General features: G+C 42.4%; 1 pseudogene; it reads left to right on the forward strand.

Annotated features, from left to right (window-relative positions):
- Positions 1-17,991, forward strand: part of LOC143711402 (two pore calcium channel protein 1-like) — a 47,054-nt pseudogene that overhangs the window by 13,885 nt on the left and 15,178 nt on the right.

Raw genomic sequence — 17,991 nt, forward strand, 5'->3', positions numbered from 1 at the left:
CTGTAATATGTAGGCTAGTACATCATTTGATGTTGACAATTTTACATTATACTGTCACGATCCACACACGGGAAACAGAGAGATCCAATAGTAAGTAAGAATTTATTGGGGAAATCCGTAATCATACATCCAGTCCAGGCAGGGGTCAAAACCAAAGTTGCAATCCAAAATAAACAAGAACAATACAAACGGGCAAGAAGACAGTATTCAGAAGTGGGGTGATGAAAAACAAGGACTCCGTAACAAACACTAAACAGGCAGGGTATTTATACACAGAACAAGACAATCATGATGGGGAACAGCTGAGTGCAATGAACAGTGATGAGCGGTGAATGACACCATGGGGAAAGAGGACCTCTAGTGGATACCAGGGAACATAAACCAGACACTGTGACATATACAGGTTATCACTTGGTTATTGACCAAGTAAAGCTCTTGAAACAAGTGACAGAAGAGTACGCTGTCTTGAAAGAAATCAAGCATCACTGGCAAAGGCTCAAAAGAGACCATGCCTTTCTAAAATATCTTTTAAAACAGGTTGCTGTTGATATGGGTAAAACAGTTTTTTTTTTTCAGTACTTAACTTATATTACTGGTGAAACTCAAAAAATGTGAATATCGTAATATACACCACATCAGTGATCACATCTTCTGTTCACCAGTTATACGGTAGGGTACAACTGAACAAACTGTTTAGATGAGGAAGAAGAACATGAACACGATAGAGACATGTACAATGAAGAGCAAGAAACCAGTTTAGCTGTTGTTAGAAATATATTTCTCCTTTTCAGCATACAATAGAACAGAACATACAATCTTTATTCTAAGCAGCAAAACTGCCATGTCTGCACATTTTTCCTTTTGTGTTTAAGATAAAAATCTGGTATTCATTAAAGGAGGATGGAATCGCCTCCTCCCCTGAATGTTCGTTCTTTCTATACATTGTGTGTTTGAAAAGCTTCTAGGGTCCCTGTCACCATTAGGCATCTGTTTGACTTTCAGTTTGTTTTGTTTTGCCACGTGTGTTCCCTAGTCTGAGTTTTCCGCCACCAATCTGTATCCATGGACACTGATCACCTCCCTCACAGCTGCCTGTCATTTTGTAATCATCTTCACTGTGTATTTAAGTTCCTGCCCCTCTTCACTTCGTGGTCCGGTATTGTTTGTGTTTACACGCTGTTACACCCATCTGCCTGTTTCCTGTCTGTGGATTAAAGTACGTTTTTGGATTCTATCTTCTGCCTACGTCTTCCCTGAACCACCCTCGTGACAGTCCCAGGGATATGTTGGAAATCTAACAGGATATTGCCCATATTAAGAAGCTGTTATATAACGTCTATATGATATCTATGATGTAATGTTTGATTTTATTGGTTAGACCTGTATTCTTTTCTTTAAGACTTTCACTATATAAACTCTAGACAAAGGATATTGAGCTGAGCTTTTTACTCCAGCCGGCGCCGTATTATCTGTTCATAATAAAGACCAAGATTTGGGGCACTTCTTGTTTGGACCATTTCATTTCCATTCTAACAGTTGGGTTGCTCGTCCGGGATTTCTCCAGACAGGTAAGAATTAAGTTTTTTTTACAAAAGAAAAGGTTGATTCTTCCTGTCTGCTGAGAAGTTAGTGCCGTGATTTTCACCATATTTGGTGCAATTTGTTTATACCGCACCTATAGTGCCGTGATTTTCACCATATTTGGTGCAATTTGTTTGTTTGTCCGTCGTATGTGCGGGACGCCTGTCCGTCGTATGTGCGGGACGCCTGTCCGTCGTATGACTGCAGTCAGGCCAGCCTCCACCTCGAAATGAGCAGTCAAACTAGCCGCCCCTATATTTCTCTATGCGCTTATACACTAGGTATTACGGTAAGACCGTCAACCATTCTGAAACCATTCAGTCAACCATTCTTCCAGCGAAGGCTATTTCAGTTAGTCCGTCCGTCTATCTAATCTATCTATCTATCTATCTATCTATATATCTGATGTTGTTTTACAAAATAAGAGCCCCCAAAACTCATATATTAGGCCTACCTGTTGTCTCCATACATTCAGAAAATCATAAAAATAAAAGTCCTAATTTCCACAGACCAATTCCACCTCAGATGGAGAGGACACCTTCTCAAGGTGTCCCCTGCAAAGTTTCAGGACATTCTGATGTTGTTTTACAAAATAAGAGCCCCCAAAACTCATATATCACCTGTTTGCATACATTCAGAAAATCATAAAAATAAAAGTCCTAATTTCCACAGACCAATTCCACCTCAGATGGAGAGGACACCTTCTCAACGTGTCCCCTGCAAAGTTTCAGGACATTCTGATGTTGTTTTACAAAATAAGAGCCCCCAAAACTCATATATTAGGCCTACCTATTGTCTCCATACATTCAGAAAATCATAAAAATAAAAGTCCTAATTTCCACAGACCAATTCCACCTCAGATGGAGAGGACACCTTCTCACCGTGCCCCCTGCAAAGTTTCAGGACATTCTGATGTTATTTTACAAAATAAGAGCCCCCAAAACTCATATATCACCTGTTGTCTGCATATATTCAGAAAATCATAAAAATAAAAGTCCTAATTTCCACAGACCAATTCCACCTCAGATGGAGAGGACACCTTCTCAACGTGTCCCCTGCAAAGTTTCAGGACATTCTGATGTTGTTTTACAAAATAAGAGCCCCCAAAACTCATATATTAGGCCTACCTGTTGTCTCCATACATTCAGAAAATCATAAAAATAAAAGTCCTAATTTCCACAGACCAATTCCACCTCTGATGGAGAGGACACCTTCTCAAGGTGTCCCCTGCAAAGTTTCAGGACATTCTGATGTTGTTTTACAAAATAAGAGCCCCCAAAACTCATATATCACCTGTTGTCTGCATACATTCAGAAAATCATAAAAATAAAAGTCCTAATTTCCACAGACCAATTCCACCTCAGATGGAGAGGACACCTTCTCAACGTGTCCCCTGCAAAGTTTCAGGACATTCTGATGTTGTTTTACAAAATAAGAGCCCCCAAAACTCATATATTAGGCCTACCTATTGTCTCCATACATTCAGAAAATCATAAAAATAAAAGTCCTAATTTCCACAGACCAATTCCACCTCAGATGGAGAGGACACCTTCTCACCGTGCCCCCTGCAAAGTTTCAGAACATTCTGATGTTGTTTTACAAAATAAGAGCCCCCAAAACTCATATATCACCTGTTGTCTGCATACATTCAGAAAATCATAAAAATAAAAGTCCTAATTTCCACAGACCAATTCCACCTCAGATGGAGAGGACACCTTCTCAACGTGTCCCCTGCAAAGGTTCAGGACATTCTGATGTTGTTTTACAAAATAAGAGCCCCCAAAACTCATATATTAGCCCTACCTGTTGTCTCCATACATTCAGAAAATCATAAAAATAAAAGTCCTAATTTCCACAGACCAATTCCACCTCTGATGGAGAGGACACCTTCTCAACGTGTCCCCTGCAAAGTTTCAGGACATTCTGATGTTGTTTTACAAAATAAGAGCCCCCAAAACTCATATATTAGGCCTACCTGTTGTCTCCATACATTCAGAAAATCATAAAAATAAAAGTCCTAATTTCCACAGACCAATTCCGCCTCAGATAGAGAGGACACCTTCTCAAGGTGTCCCCTGCAAAGTTTCAGGACATTCTGATGTTGTTTTACAAAATAAGAGCCCCCAAAACTCATATATTAGGCCTACCTGTTGTCTCCATACATTCAGAAAATCATAAAAATAAAAGTCCTAATTTGCACAGACCAATTACACCTCAGATGGAGAGGACACCTTCTCACCGTGCCCCCTGCAAAGTTTCAGGACATTCTGATGTTGTTTTACAAAATAAGAGCCCCCAAAACTCATATATCACCTGTTGTCTGCATACATTCAGAAAATCATAAAAATAAAAGTCCTAATTTCCACAGACCAATTCCGCCTCAGATAGAGAGGACACCTTCTCAAGGTGTCCCCTGCAAAGTTTCAGGACATTCTGATGTTGTTTTACAAAATAAGAGCCCCCAAAACTCATATATTAGGCTTACCTGTTGTCTCCATACATTCAGAAAATCATAAAAATAAAAGTCCTAATTTGCACAGACCAATTCCACCTCAGATGGAGAGGACACCTTCTCACTGTGCCCCCTGCAAAGTTTCAGGACATTCTGATGTTGTTTTACAAAATAAGAGCCCCCAAAACTCATATATCACTGTTGTCTGCATACATTCAGAAAATCATAAAAATTAAAGTCCTAATTTGCACAGACCAATTCCACCTCAGATGGAGAGGACACCTTCTCAACGTGTCCCCTGCAAAGTTTCAGGACATTCTGGTGTTGTTTTACAAAATAAGAGCCCCCCAAATCTCATATATATGCTGTTTTGTCAACAGACAAATTTCACCTCAGCTTCACAATGTATTCTGTTATTGATTTTCACTTTTACATTTTTATTTAATTATTTACAAAATATTTAAAACTCTTAACTCTTTTCTTTAGTGAATATGTGAACAATTTTTTTAAATGAACAATGTAGTTAGCAATATTATTTTACCAAAAAATTTGACAGTAGCAAAATGTAAATAAAAAGATAAATAACATAAATGTAGTAATTCTGTTAACTTTTTAACAGATTTAACAGCACAAAATGCAGTCCCAATTATTGCGTCTGGCCCATTTCAGCTGCTTCTGAGTCATTCCCAGGCACTTTTCGTGGTACCATCTCTTGCAGCGGTCACACTGGATCTAAAATAAGTTAGAAATATTACTGAACTCCTACATACACATATGCATGTTTTAAATTGCTGCTCCTTATTACTTTCCAATTATCCTTTTAGAAATGAACCAAAAAACTTACCCACTTTGTCACACGTTGCCTACTTCCAATTACTTCTTTCTGTGCGCACATGGAACAGTGATTGGTCTCATCAAACACTAAAGTATTATAAATAAATAAATGGGTAACACAGATATAATGTTTAATGTACATGTCCATTTTAAAGGAACCATCTTACATCATTATTACATACATCGAAGAATGCACTTATTTATATATTTAACCAGCAAGATATTTTTATATATCCAGCGAGATATTTAAGTACTGTAATTACTAAATGTTGCGTTTAAACCAAGTTTTAAATTAATGAAAATACAAATGTGTGTAACTTGTGTCAATAAATTATTTTTACTATTATTATTACATTTATACCCCTTTCATTTTCGTGAACCTATTTATGTCACAGTATATCTATTGTGTTGCTGTTTATCGGTATGTTTCCTTTTATTTATTGCATTATGTCTACTTGCTTGCAATATTTCCATGCCTTAATACACAGCATAGTTATCTGGAATCTTTTTTTTTATTTGCCAGGCTTGTTAACTTGAATTACTGGCATGTATTACACGTGATCACATTTCCTTTGGCCTGCTCTGCGAATGTCATCTTTATTTGTAATTTCAGTTTATCCCCTGTGTGTTTATGATTGCATGTACTGCATTGCCATTGCCAACAAACTATAAACACCCTCCTGTGGCATCAGTATTACTGCTCTGCTTTGTGGGTTTTTTTGTTTTGTTTTCTTGATAAATGACTCATAATGCTGTTAAATAACAACACTCTGGTGTTATGGGAAAATTTGATTTTCATAGATTTACAGTGTTGATTTTCATTCGCTTTCAGTAAGACATTGAAACGACCGTTTATTGGACTGTGGTCTGACAACAATTGACTAATGTGTGTTTTAACACTGAGAAGCAGCTGAGACATCAGAAGGAGCCAGGTTGAAACAGAGGTCATCCAATTTAGAACTTGTGGGTTTGTAAGAATTAACTCAGCAGGATTAGATCACCAACCGATAAACCTTCCCTTGTTTAAATAAGAGCCTGCAAGCAGGTAAACTTGAGAGAAGGTATAAAGGCTGCTCAGCTCTGTCACACTTGCTTTGCAGATTGTACTTGACTTCTGTGTGGCAACTGGGCCTTCTTGCATTAATAAATAACTTTTAAAAGACAGCTTGACTCAGAAATGTCTCTTACGTTGTGACTTTTGTTTAATGAATATTTTTGCAACAACAATGGTGAAAAAGTATTTTAAGCAATAAAATATTTAATATATATATATGAAATATTTTGGTTACTGTCCAAATCTTTATAGCTTTTTGTAGTAACCATATTATAACAGCAGTATGCAGCTCTGTGTTGTAGCTCACCATACTGTATGTTGTTCTTAAATTACTGTGTAGCATGGCTTTACAGGTCGTATTCCATCTGTCTTAGCTGATACTACTACCCTACATTTTGTGGTAGCTTTAATTTAATAATATACAAACTGGCTGTGAGTGTTGACCGTCAGAGGACATCTTAACTATTGTAAATTCTTTCTTTGAACTGTGAATTATTTAATTATTGTTATAACCATCTATTTATCTCTGATGCTGCATTAACAGATAGTTTTATTCAAATTACAAATAAAAGAATTTTTGTATTGCTGTTTTTATATTACACTACACATTGTGCATTTGAATTCTGCCTAGAGTCTAAACTGTAAAGCTGCATTTTGTTTTGTATCCCTCCATAATTTGATGTCTCTGAGAGTGCTGTTGTCTACAACGAGCGAGTGTGTCGGTGTTCTTCAGGAAGACTCTCCCAGTGCTGGTGTTCTACAGCGCGAGTGCAGCGGTGATCGCGAGCTTTGAGCTCTCAACTGCTGTTTTAACAGCAACAAATTTCTAAATGTTTGTGTGTGTTGATGGCTGGTTAGAGGGCGGAAAAGTGAGTGCTTCACTGTTTCAGTTCTCTGTTCAGTGTTGCCGCGGTCATTCCCCTGTGTGCTCCGGCACTGGTGACGGTCCTATTTTCTGAAAGAGCAACACGGGTGTGTTTGCGTCTTTTTCAAGATGTCATTCCGCCCGTGCGTTTCTGGGTGCGGTCGTTCCCTGTCTCTCTCTGATGGTCACAACTGTTGTGTCACGTGTTTGGGCTTACAGCACGCTGAGACAGCTTTTGTGGACAGCTCGTGTCTTCACTGTGGGAACATGACTGTCGCAGTGTTGAGGGCGAGACTCGCCTTCGTTGGCGGAGAGCGAGTCCCCATTACCATGCCCCACCCTCGGGTGCTGTGTGGGATGGGTGACCGGAGGATAGTGTTGGATGTCCCGCCCGGTAACCCTTCCCTGTGGGCTCCTCACTCCTCCCTTCCACTGCAACCACTGGAGCCTCCTGTGTTGTCTGCTGGTCCATCTGTAATGGGTGGGCCAGCGGTTTCACTCGGGGCTCTCCTGGAGGACAGGACGCCGATTGCAGCATCGGAGGGTGAGCTGACTTCTAGAGATGATGACTCGGCTGCATTGTCTCCCTCCGGGAGTTCAATGTTGCCCGAGCCGGATCCAGAATTATCAGCTATGCTGAAACGGGCCGCCGAGGCTGCCGGGCTCGAGTGGAACCTCCACCGTGTCCCGTTCAGTCTCGGTTGGAATCTGGAGTTTGGTATCTTGGGGCGGGCCGCGCTGGTTCTCAGCTCGCCGCCCCAGTGCCTTTCTTTCCCGAAATGCATGGAGAGCTTATCAGGTGGTGAACAGCATCTTTCTCTGCCAGAAACTGCCTGAATAGCTTTTCCCCCTCAGTACCCTTGATGGAGGAACGGTGAAGGGTTGCGAGGTGTCCCTCCATTGGAGCGGTCTGTCGACACAGGTGCACCTGTGTCCGGCGGCCGCTGCCTTTTGGGGTGATCCTCGTCTCCCCCCTAGGGCCTGTGAGGTTTTGTCCGTTCCGACGGGCAGAGCTTACAAAGCCTGTGGGCAAGCCGCTTCCTCTTGCATGCCATGGCGTTGCTGCAGGCTAGGGCACCCATGGCATGCACGAGGGTAATCCAGACCGTGCGCTCATAGGTGAGCACCGCACTGCATCCGACCTCACCCTCCGGGGTACGGGTGTCGTAGCGTGCGTGATCGGTCTGGCGATGTCCACCTTCGTGGTCCAGTAGCGCCTTCGTTGGCTCAGCCTGGTTGGTATGGCGGATGCGGACAAGGTTCGGTTCCTGGTCTCCCCAATTTCCCAGGTTGGGCTGGTCGGCGACGCGGTGGAGAACTGCATCCAACAGTTCTCTGCCGCTCAAGCGCAGACGGAGGTCATCCGGCACATCCTGCCCCGGTGGCCAGCTGCTGCCTCCACCCGCCGCCGGTGGCAGCTCCTCCGCCTGCTCGTCGCCGTGGGCGTTCCCCGGCTGCCGCTCCTGCTGGCCCTCCGCAGCAGCCTCGACCCAGGCCTTAGCATGGAGCCGGCCGCAGTAGAGACGCCCAGTCCGCTCCAGGCGCTGCCAAGCCAGGTGGCAAGCGACAGCAAAAGCATTCCGGAGGGGGCCGCCCAGGAATGGAGGAGATGCTCTTGGAGTGGCACGATCACTCCCTCCCCCCGGGTGAGGGCCGGGTGGAGCCTTTTGTTTGTGTGTGTGTCTGTTCCGCCGCTGGCTCCCTAAAAAAAAAAAAAAAAGCGGAGCAAGCGGTACCCACACTTCAAAGAGAGAGCAATTTCATCTGTTCCTGGGTCCCAGGAGGGCCAGTCTGGCGGGTGTGACCCTGTATAGCCTTACACCCCTCAGCTCCCCCTTGGTCGCCAGCAGGCAGCTTGGTGCGTTCGAGGACCCGGTCATCCGCCTTCTCACGCGCCCCCTGCCGCTTGTGGAGACAGGTAAGTGTTGCACAGCACACTTACACCACTCTCTCTACTTTGCTGCCTCACCTCAGGCTCGGCTACCCCGCTCAAGTCAGTGATAGTCATCACATTAGGTGTTGAGCAGACTTGCTCCTGAAAATTCAGTGATATTCATCACACCGAGTGTTGAGCAGTGCTCCTGACTTGTGCGTGTTTATCTTATCCTGCTGGCGAAGGATTTGATATAGCCGCCCTCCAGCCGGTACGAAGGCCAGTCGAAAACTCGCTCTTCGTGCTACTAGGTGGTGAGTCGTGAGCATCTTGGCCCAAGATTGGTCTGCAGCTTTGACCTGAAAGACATGTGCTTCAGATCTCTACCCCCCGCACCGCAGGCCATCCTGCATGTTGCGTCTAACGGTGGAGTATCAGTACAGTGTCCTTCCCCTCGAGTGCTCCAGAGCCCGTTGGGTCTTCAGGTCAACTGGAAGAGAGTAATCTCGCCCACGGTCTGAGTATCTCTTTTTCAGTTTTGGAGAGGTACTCGGTCTAACATGTCTCTCCAATGAGAATGTGTTCAGCTGGTGTTGAAGTGAGAAAGGGTCCCACTGAAAGAACTTTCAGAGGCTCCTGGGGTATATGGTAGTCGCAGCCTTTGGCTTCCATCATATGTGACCGCTTCAGCGCTAGCTTCACGATCGGGTCCCAAGGTGACCGTGGCAGAGCAGCTCACCCTGTGTGACTATAGTTCATCCCGGTCTGCTGCCAAACCCTCTTCAACAGAGGGGCCATGTACAAAGAGCGTGTTTTAACGGGGGCCTGGGCGACCCCGACTACACGGGCATTCGTGCCTCGAGTTGTTAGACATCGCGACCGTTGCGAAGCTTCCCCTGCATGTCACAAACTCACCCGTCACCTCCTCCTTGGAGTCAGACGCTTCTGAGGGCGCCTTGTTCCACTCCTCCCGCTTACTCAATCGTGCCGCCATCGAGCCTCACGACAGTTATAGCCAGGGCAAGTGGAGACTCCATCCCCTGGGTCCGGCTGGGTCATGACCATTCCGGGGCCGCTCAGTTGCCCCCCCGGTTTTATTTTTCCGCCAGTGTTTGGGTAAACCGAGCGGACTACCCTTGGACAAACACTGGGTCTCAGCTGCCCCAGGGGCCCGCAGAAATGCGTTTAACCCCAGTGAGCCTTCTAAAAGTGACTGCGTCTCATGGTCGCCTTGCGCCTGCTCAAGTCAGTGAAATCATCACTCTTCATGTTGAGCAGAATTGCTCCTGAAACTCAGTGAAGTTCATCGCACTCAGGTGTTGAGCAGCAATGCTCCTGTAGCTCAGTGAGTTCATCACAGGTAGCTCAGTGAATTCGTCACACGCAGTGCTGAGCAGAAATGCTCCTGATGCTCAGTGAAGTTCTTCGCACTCAAGTGTTGAGCAGAAATGCTCCTGAAGCTCAGTGAGTTTATCACACTCAGGTGTTGAGCAGTAATGCTCCTGAAGCTCAGTGAACTTGTCACACTCAAGTGCTGAGCAGAAATGCTCCTGTCGCTCAGTGAAGTTCTTCGCACTCAAGTGTTGAGCAGAAATGCTCCTGAAGCTCGGTGAGTTTATCACACTCAGGTGTTGAGCAGGAATGCTCCTGAAGCTCAGTGAACTTGTCACACCCAAGTGCTGAGCAGAAAACGCTCCTGAAGCCCAGTGATCTTCACATGTTGTGTTGAGCAATGCTCCTGTCTTTTGCGCCCGTCGCTTGCACCTACGTGCCAAGTCAGGAGAGGAACAGGTCTTCATAGTTGCCCCTTATTGGCCCAACTAGACCTGGTTCCCATCAACAGCCTTCCTGACTTCCCCTGAAAACTCTTCGGGGACGGGGCACGATGGCACACGCGTTCTTCCCCCGGAGATTCCGGGCGGTCTTACATCTGAACGCGGAGGTTCAGGTGGCTATCACAAGAACATGTGATAGTTACCATCACTTCTGCGAGCACCCCCTAGAATTGGGTAGCGTGCTTACGCCTTTAGAAGTGGAACCTAGTCGTTGAGTGCGTCTTCTCTCCAGAGGAGATCCTGAAAGCTTTCGATCACTTCAGTGCTCTCTTTCCTGCAAAATGGGTTGCAGTAGGCTGTTTTCCTTCACCCTCAAAATGATGTTGCCTCTGTGTTTAAACGACGCTCATCGTGTTGCAGAAGTATGCAGAAGCACGTTCTGATCGTCAGGTTCCTGAGGAGCAAGGTCTTGTAAATCCTTGTGTCCCTCTTTATCCTCTTGGGCATTGTCCCTGGTGCGACTGCACTGCAGAGACCGCCCCTGAGCCACTGCAGGCAGTGAGTTAAAAAATCTGTTATATCAGTTCTCCTGCTCGCGTGGTCTCTACTAGAGGGTAGGGACTTGCTCGCTTTCGGTCAACGTATTGTGCCTGGAGTCTGGGCCGGCTAACTCTCACAAGCTGAGACCCCGGCTCGGATTGTGCCCAAGGTTCCTACCTCTCCCGTAATAGGAGCAGGTGGTGAGCCTGCAAGCGCTGCCCTGGAGGAGGCAGATCCAGCCCTGGCTTCTCTGTCCGTTCGCTTGGACGTGTACAGAATGCAAGTCATAGACCTCAGACCAGCTCTACAAATATCTGTTGGAATTCAGCAGAGAGGGAAGGCTGTTTCCATGCAAATTTGCACTTAGTGCTTGCCTTCATTTCGGCAAAGATCCGAGATGCAACATGTCCCCTTAGGTGTTGAGCTCCTCTATGATGAGTGTAAAGTGCTCCGCCTGGGCGTTGACGATATGCTTTGCTAAAACAGATTCTAGAGTTGGGGGCTGGACGACACCTAGTTGAACCGCTGCTTCCCGTGGGCTCCCTTCTCATGAAGCCAGTTTCACCGTGAGCCCGGTTCAAGTGTCGGCTTGCTGCGCCATTCCCCTCCTATGGACTGGATACGTGCGCCTTTCTACTCCAGTTGAGTTCCCTTAAAATTGAACCCTGTTGAGGTCCTCCACACCCCTCCGACGTCGGACGTGCGGAACGTCTAGTGTTAGGCCTACCACTCGTAAGCAGTGTGGAACCTGTGTTAGGCTGGGTCCATATGTTGCGGTCCCTTCGGCGACCCCATATGTGTATTCTTCCACGATACGGCTCCCTGCGGTGAGCCCGTGTCTTCCCTCGGGCAGAGTGTCTCTGCCGTCACTGTCCGGTGTCTCTCCCCCCGTCTTAGGCTGGAGCTACCCCAGTGACATTCCATATGTTAGACTGCCCGGTTTCCGCCCAGTTCATATGCGTATTCTCCACGTTACCTCCCTCTGGGTTGGATGTGGCTTCCGCAGCGTCCCTTCCTTCCAATGTACGGGGAACGCTTTCCCAGTGGTCCTGTAGGAACAGCAGTGACTTCCCTGGCCTAACCCCTGTCCTTCCCCGCCTTAAATTTGCGGGGGCATCAGGAGGCTTTGGTTTAGGCACTGGAAGGTGGCAGCGTTAGTGGCGTGTTCAAAGGGTGATCCCAATTCAGTCGACCGTCGACTACGTCTGACGTTCTCGACTGAAAGGGAACGTCCTGGTTGCGTATGCAACCCACCGTTCCCTGATGGAGGGAACGGAGGACGTAGTCCCCTTGCCACCGCTTGACCACCGCTGACCCCGGGTTACTCTCGGCTCCTCAGCGAAAAGCAACTAGTGCGTGCATCCACTTCCGTATTTATACCCGCGCCGCGGGGGCGGAGTGTGTGATGCGAATCACGCACGCCAATTACATTGGCTCGTTCAATAGTACTCGAAGAAGACAGGCTCTCTAGCGAGATCCCAATTCAGTCGACCGTCGACTACGTCCTCTGTTCCCTCCTTTAGGGAACGGTGGGTTGCATACGCAACCAGGACGTTTTGGATCCCTAATTTAATCTTTAAACAATGTGGTGACCTTAAATTCTTATTATCTTGTAAATTTAAGTGCAGCAAATTACATATTAAACTCTCAAATTTTCAAAAAACAAGCTCTTGAGTCCTGGAAGATTGCTTTCAAACATAATTTCTCCCCACACACGTGTATTATTTGGATTAATGAAAATGTACTGTGTGGTAACAAGTCTCTTTTTTTTTCAAAGAATGGGTGGATCAAAATATTCTTTTTGTTTCTGATTTGTTTAGTGCTCAAGGAGACCTTCTTTCCTTATGATTTTATGTCCCTAAAAAGTGTTATGATTTCTGTAAGAGATTTTAATAAGGTGACTGAAAGCATTCCTGTAAGTGTAAGAACCTTGTTTAAAGCGCATTTAAGTTACAACCGTTTAAACAAGTTTATTCTTGCATTCAGTGATGTTAATATATTAGATAAAAAATGCAACAACTTCTTTATTAGGAATGCTCTTTCTTCAACTTCAAGAATTCTTCCTAAAGCTTGTTCTAAATAGAGTATCTGTTATCTAAACTCTGATTTGAATTACTTATGGGCTTTTTCTCACAATCTTTTTATTCCTAATAAAATAAAAGAACTACATTTCAAAACTGTTCATAGATATTACCCTTGTAACCTATTTTTGAGCAGGTTTTCTGAGAATGTTTCTTCTTTATGCTCCTTTTGCAATATTGAAGAAGAATCTATTCTACATTTATTTTTATAAATGCCCATTTTCTAAATCTTTCTGGTCAGATGTTACCTTGTTACTTTTTTTGAAGTTGCAACAAATTGGTACAAATTTCAAATTCTATAACTTTTTTATCAGATTTTCATTCTAATGATTTTTTTTTAATTATACTGTATTTTTGCTTTGTCTTATGGGCAAGTTTCATCTTCACAAAGCCAGAACCATTCATTGTAAGCCGGATTTTAGAATGTTCTCACCTGATATAAAGTCTCTTTTTCCTTCTTTTAAATATCTTTCAAAAACCATTAAACTCTAAGGTTTCTAAAACACATAATATTCTTGAGTCTATTGTAAAGAACCTTTAATTTGTTATTTTAACAAATTGTAATATTGAATTGTTTTGTATAACCTAATGCAATCTATTTTGATGACGGTAACCCCTCTCTTTTGTTATTATATTATATTATATTTATTTATTTATTTCATCTTATTTTTTTCTCTTCTGTTCTCTGGTATTGTTATAGTTTTTTTTTGCTTTAATTTGCAATATATATATATATATATATATATATATATATATATATATATATATATATATATATATATATATATATATATATATATTTAAATGTACATTTACAAACTGTAATGTTAAGTGAGCAATTTTAGTAATAAACTAATCAAATTACCGCCCCCCCCCCCCCCCCAAAAAATTAAAATAATTTACCACTTTTACCGTCATTTAGCTTCCAATCCTGAAACGATTTTTTTATGCCCCCCTCTGGTGGTCAACAGCTACCACCAGTCCAAATTGGCATATGCATAAAACCATAACAGTGGTTTCCTTAATTAAGCATATGAACAGTATGCTTTAATTATGTAGTTTAAAAAATAAATATCCATCACAAAACAGATTGGGAGAATCACAAGAATCAAAATAAGGAACACATGCAAAAGTAAACTGAGTAGCTACTTCAGCACCAAGGACAGCATAATTGATTTGTGTAGAGCATGGATATGTGTTTATTATATGATGTTTTGTGAGTAAAAGTCAGAAAGATAGAAGAAAGCTAATAAGGACATAAAGAACTACATTTGCATGATGAAGAAACATTAAAAACAGTGTTGCACCAATATTTATTATTATTATTATTATTATTATTATTACAAGAGGGGAACGAAACCCACTTGGGTTTATACAGAGCTCCACTCCACTTACATAAATAAACAAACAAACAAAACAAACAAAAAAAGAAGAAAAAGACAAGATAAAGACCCGCAAACAGATAAATTGAATAATAAAAAAGGGAAAAAACATTTTATCAGAAACCTGATTATCCTTTTAACTGAAAGTTGATGTTGAAGAGTTATGATAAAAGAAAATCAAAAGGGAAGAGCAACATGTGAAGTAAACTATAACCAGATGCAGTCATAATAAAATCAAAAGGTCTTTCAACTGTTTTTTTTTAAAGACAGACAAATTAATTTACTCCATAATTGAGGACCTCTAAAGCTGAGGTCAGTTTTATACTGTAGCCTGAAGTTCTAGAAAACGGTAAGACAAGATTTATTGCACTATGCCTTGTTTGATGGATATGAGTATTTGAAATTAAAGTGAAAAAGTTTTGGAAAGTTGTTGGAAAGTCTTCTCTCTTGTAAATAAACGTATGAATAAATAAGCATGATAAGTAAACATTGACATTCTCAATTGGTAAAATCTTGTATCTAAGAAATAGTGGTGCTTAAGGAGCATATTTAGACGAGTAAAAAATCATCCATAAGAACTTCTTTTGGATTTTAGAAATTTTTGCCACATAAGTGGGAAAAGTAAGGAAAGTAAGTAATATTCGACTGACAAACAGTGACATTTATATTGCAGAAATTAATGTCCACCACTGAGAGATTTGTGTCAACTAATATTTTTAATGGATAGACACAAGCACAAAGGGAATATGAACAAAAGTCTCTTCTGGGCCTTTTTCACAACTGAGAGGATATAATTGTTCAACTTGAGATCATGGAAGACACTGCAACGGTGTAATTTACATCATCTGCACTTGCTTAGGCACTGTTGTAACAGAAACAGAAAAACAGACAAATTAATGTTTTTTTTATCATCAATGACAGGAAAAAGAAGTATTTAAAGGCCATTTATTTTGTAAAACAACATCAGAATGTCCTGAAACTTTGCAGGGGGCACGGTGAGAAGGTGTCCTCTCCATCTGAGGTGGAATTGGTCTGTGGAAATTAGGACTTTTATTTTTATGATTTTCTGAATGTATGGAGACAATAGGTAGGCCTAATATATGAGTTTTGGGGGCTCTTATTTTGTAAAACAACATCAGAATGTCCTGAAACTTTGCAGGGGACACGTTGAGAAGGTGTCCTCTCCATCTCAGGTGGAATTGGTCTGTGGAAATTAGGACTTTTATTTTTATGATTTTCTGAATGTATGCAAAAAACAGGACGATATATATGAGTTTTGGGGGCTCTTATTTTGTAACACAAAATCAGAATGTCCTGAAACTTTGCAGGGGGCACGGTGCGAAGGTGTCCTCTCCATCTGAGGTGGAATTGGTCTGTGCAAATTAGGACTTTTATTTTTATGTTTTTCTGAATGTATGGAGACAACAGGTAGGCCTAATATATGAGTTTTGGGGGCTCTTATTTTGTAAAACAACATCAGAATGTCCTGAAACTTTGCAGGGGACACCTTGAGAAGGTGTCCTCTCCATCTGAGGTGGAATTGGTCTGTGGAAATTAGGCCTTTTATTTTTATGATTTTCTGAATGTATGCAGACAACAGGTGATATATGAGTTTTGGGGACTCTTATTTTGTAAAACAACATCAGAATGTCCTGAACCTTTGCAGGGGACACGTTGAGAAGGTGTCCTCTCCATCTGAGGTGGAATTGGTCTGTGGAAATTAGGACTTTTATTTTTATGATTTTCTGAATGTATGCAGACAACAGGTGATATATGAGTTTTGGGGACTCTTATTTTGTAAAACAACATCAGAATGTCCTGAAACTTTGCAGGGGGCACGGTGAGAAGGTGTCCTCTCCATCTGAGGCGGAATTGGTCTGTGGAAATTAGGACTTTTATTTTTATGATTTTCTGAATGTATGGAGACAATAGGTAGGCCTAATATATGAGTTTTGGGGGCTCTTATTTTGTAAAACAACATCAGAATGTCCTGAAACTTTGCAGGGGACACGTTGAGAAGGTGTCCTCTCCATCTCAGGTGGAATTGGTCTGTGGAAATTAGGACTTTTATTTTTATGATTTTCTGAATGTATGCAAAAAACAGGACGATATATATGAGTTTTGGGGGCTCTTATTTTGTAACACAAAATCAGAATGTCCTGAAACTTTGCAGGGGGCACGGTGCGAAGGTGTCCTCTCCATCTGAGGTGGAATTGGTCTGTGCAAATTAGGACTTTTATTTTTATGTTTTTCTGAATGTATGGAGACAACAGGTAGGCCTAATATATGAGTTTTGGGGGCTCTTATTTTGTAAAACAACATCAGAATGTCCTGAAACTTTGCAGGGGACACCTTGAGAAGGTGTCCTCTCCATCTGAGGTGGAATTGGTCTGTGGAAATTAGGACTTTTATTTTTATGATTTTCTGAATGTATGCAGACAGCAGGTGATATATGAGTTTTGGGGACTCTTATTTTGTAAAACAACATCAGAATGTCCTGAAACTTTGCAGGGGACACGTTGAGAAGGTGTCCTCTCCATCTGAGGTGGAATTGGTCTGTGGAAATTAGGACTTTTATTTTTATGATTTTCTGAATGTATGGAGACAATAGGTAGGCCTAATATGTGAGTTTTGGGGGCTCTTATTTTGTAAAACAACATCAGAATGTCCTGAAACTTTGCAGGGGGCACGGTGAGAAGGTGTCCTCTCCATCTGAGGTGGAATTGGTCTGTGGAAATTAGGACTTTTATTTTTATGATTTTCTGAATGTATGCAGACAACAGGTGATATATGAGTTTTGGGGACTCTTATTTTGTAAAACAACATCAGAATGTCCTGAAACTTTGCAGGGGGCACGGTGAGAAGGTGTCCTCTCCATCTGAGGTGGAATTGGTCTGTGGAAATTAGGACTTTTATTATTATGATTTTCTGAATGTATGGAGACAATAGGTAGGCCTAATATATGAGTTTTGGGGGCTCTTATTTTGTAAAACAACATCAGAATGTCCTGAAACTTTGCAGGGGACACGTTGAGAAGGTGTCCTCTCTATCTGAGGTGGAATTGGTCAGTGGAAATTAGGACTTTTATTTTTATGATTTTCTGAATGTATGCAGACAACAGGTGATATATGAGTTTTGGGGGCTCTTATTTTGTAAAACAACATCAGAATGTCCTGAAACTTTGCAGGGGGCACGGTAAGAAGGTGTCCTCTCCATCTGAGGTGGAATTGGTCTGTGGAAATTAGGACTTTTATTTTTATGATTTTCTGAATGTATGCAGACAACAGGTGATATATGAGTTTTGGGGACTCTTATTTTGTAAAACAACATCAGAATGTCCTGAAACTTTGCAGGGGGCACGGTGAGAAGGTGTCCTCTCCATCTGAGGCGGAATTGGTCTGTGGAAATTAGGACTTTTATTTTTATGATTTTCTGAATGTATGGAGACAATAGGTAGGCCTAATATATGAGTTTTGGGGGCTCTTATTTTGTAAAACAACATCAGAATGTCCTGAAACTTTGCAGGGGGCACGGTTAGAAGGTGTCCTCTCCAT

The sequence above is a fragment of the Siphateles boraxobius genome, unplaced genomic scaffold (assembly GCF_051911475.1).
Source record: "Siphateles boraxobius isolate OS27281-9 unplaced genomic scaffold, OSU_SipBor_1 5, whole genome shotgun sequence".
Classification (NCBI taxonomy): Eukaryota; Metazoa; Chordata; class Actinopteri; order Cypriniformes; family Leuciscidae; genus Siphateles; species Siphateles boraxobius.